We start from the raw sequence: 3014 nt of genomic DNA on the forward strand, positions 1-3014 counted from the left end.
AGCTTCGTTCTGAGCTCCTCGAGAAAGGGCTCCTTCTCTTCTGCTTTGCTGAACCTCCTGCTGCCTAGGGGAGGGTGCCAGAGTTAGGGACTGCTCTGGGTGGGCATTGTCAGAGTTTAGAGCAGAATGGGAACAGGGCAAGCACTTTGTGGGGAGCTTGTCCTAGGGAAACGGGCCATTCTCCGTGCATCCCTGAACCCTGCAGATGTGTTTCTTGGTCTCTGTTCTGTGCCAGCGCCTTTCTTCCTTCTCATTAAAGACTTTGTGCAGCAAAGCTGTGTCTAGTCCGGTGGTGGTTTGTTCTCTTCCTGCCTCAGTTAAACCTCTGCTCTGCAAGAAAGAGCACCGACCTCTGTCCTGCGCTCACCACCAGTTGGGGATAGAGCTCCCTCAACTGAGAGCAGAGCACCAGAAAGCCTCAGAGTCGTTGAGCATGAATCTGTAACCTGGTGATCATGGGCCTGTGGGGCCAGTTGCCAAATTGTTCCTTGAGGTATTTCATAGAGACAGTTTGAATGAGCCTTTTGGTCCTCTTAAGTTTTGCTCACAGACATCGTACTCAAAACAGCCATGGCACTTCTCTCTTGTTCTATGGAGGTGTGGGAATAAATTCCAGGGGCTGCTTATGGAGAGGAAAGGAGAAAAGCCCCTCTTTCCGTGGCTGGAAGTAGGCAGTGTGACTGAAAGATGAGGTCAGGGTGGGCCTTTTCAGTAGGGAACTGACATGTGCAATCAGGTTCCTCCTTCACGGCTCCACCTACTCGTACAACTGCTGATGACAGAGTGGGAGCCTGTAACTACTGGGCTAACACAAAACACCCCACATACAACCCCACTGCCCGGGATGGTTTTTGACTGTCAGCACAGCAAAGAGCATGGCTTTTTTTTTTCCTCTAAGCGACCCTGGAGTGAGAGACTTGAGAAGCTTTGTCCCCTTCCTGCAGAGAATCCCGTTACAAGAGGCGCCTTGGGTTTGCCTTGGCCCCACAGGCCGTAAGGTGCAAGAGCAATGAATAGGCCTCCTCTCACCACACAGCCCAATTGCATACCTGGCCTCATGAAGCACAGTCTGTCCCTTGACCACCACCCAGGCATTATTGATCTTCATCTGCCCCCTGCCACGGCAGCACGCTTTCCTTGCCAGGTGCAACCAGCCACAGCAGCAGCAGCAGGACCAGCTCTGTGCCAGGCCAAAAAAGCCTTCCCCCCTACTCACCATCAACCTGTAGAGCAGTCGTGGTCTTTGATCAAGGGTTGACACCACCCTGTGTTTCTGTGAGGCTGGGTTTGATACCAGGAGATCACAGTCTTCCCTGCAGGAATGTCCTCACCTGACTAATAGCCCATCAAGTGTCACTGTCCCTGGTTGTCTCCACACATCTTCCTTCATTCTTCCCTGTGTAACCCCTGTGGCTTCAACTCTCCAGGCCTCTGGAAGCCTGGCAGCAGGTGCCCGTCATGGTCAGTGCAAGTGCCAGGTGCGAATGTTCGAGTGGAGCATTGCCCTGAAGGTGCCAGGGCGCCGGGTGTCAGTGCACAGGGCCTGCGATCGGCAGGGCAGAGAGGGCTGGAGCAGGTAGTTGTGGCCGAGTGGTGAAGGCAATGGACTAGAAATCCATTGGGGTTTCCCCGCGCAGGTTCGAATCCTGCCAACTACGGGGTGCTGCAGCCTCCTTTTGGGCTGCCTGCAGTTGGCCCCACGTGCAGCCCTGGCACTCTGGGTGCCTGAACTGGGCACCCCTGTGCCTACCACGCTGGTTCTTGCCTCCTCCAGAAATGCCAGCATGGATGGCAAATTCTCCTCCTATTTACAAGACAGGCAAGTTAAAGGGGCTTAATAAGAGGTCCACTGTTGTGGGTTCTTGAGCAGAACTTAAGAACCTGACCTTGCCTCACATCCCAAGCAGCACATCCCCACCAGCTCCTCTTCCCTACACCTGAAACTACAGCTGCTCTGGTAGCTTGATCTTGGCTGGCTGACAGGTGTCACTCCCCCTCCTCCACTGGACAGGGGGAGAGAAAATATAACAAAAGCTTTGTGGGATGAGACAATGACAGGAAGGACATCCACCACTTAAGACCACGGGAAAAACAGACTCCACCTGGGGAAATAAATGCAATTTACTACCAATCAAAGCAGAGTAGGAGCGTGAGAAATAAAAACAAATCTTGAAACACCTGCCCGCCACCCCGCCCTTCTTCCCGGGCACAACTTTGCTCCTGATTTCTCGGCCTCCTCCTCCCAAGCAGCAGAGGGGGATATGGAGTGGAGGTTGTGGTCAGTTCATCACACGTTGTGTGTGCTGCTCCTTCCTCCTCACTTTTCTTCTCCTGCTCCAGCATGGGCTCCCAGCTACGGGGACCATGAACTTATCCAGTGTGGGTCCTTCCCATGGGCTGCACGTGTTCATGAGCTGCTTCAGTGTGGGCCCTTTCCAGGGGGTGCACTCCTCCAGGAACAGGCTGCTCCAGTGTGGATCCTCCACAGGGTCACAAGTCCTGCCAGAAAACCAGTTCCAGCGTGGGCTTCTCTCTCCATGGGGTCAGAGGTCCTGCCAGGAGCCTGCTCCAGCGTGGACTTCCCCTGGGGTCACAGCCTCCTTTGGGCACATCCACCTGCTTTGGCTTGGGGTTCTCCACAGGCTGCAAGTGACGTCCACTCCACTGTGGACCTTATTGTGCTGCAGAAGGAGAGCCTGCCTCACCATGGTCTGCGCTCCGGGCTGCAGGGGAATCTCTCCTCTGGTGACTGGAGCTACTTCCTTCCCCTCATTCTTCACTGGCCTTGGTGTCTGCAGAGTTGTTTCTCTCACATATTCTCACTCCTCTCTTCTAGTTACTGTTATGCAGCAGCTTTTCCCCCTACTTAAATATGTTGTCATAGAGGTGTTACCACCATTGCTGATTGGCTCAGCTTTGTCTAGCGGTGGGTTGGTCTTGGAATCAGCTGGCATTGCCTCTATCATAAATGGGGGAAACTTCTGGCCTGTTCTCATAGAAGCCATACCTGCAGC

General features: G+C 53.9%; 1 non-coding gene across 1 annotated transcript; it reads left to right on the plus strand.

The window, feature by feature from the left end:
• The first annotated feature begins 1576 nt into the window (after positions 1-1576).
• Positions 1577-1658, plus strand: TRNAS-AGA (transfer RNA serine (anticodon AGA)). Its single transcript has one exon. It is a non-coding gene; the product is annotated as a tRNA-Ser (tRNA).
• Positions 1659-3014: the final 1356 nt, after the last annotated feature.

The sequence above is a fragment of the Athene noctua genome, chromosome 13, assembly GCF_965140245.1.
Source record: "Athene noctua chromosome 13, bAthNoc1.hap1.1, whole genome shotgun sequence".
NCBI lineage: Eukaryota > Metazoa > Chordata > Aves > Strigiformes > Strigidae > Athene > Athene noctua.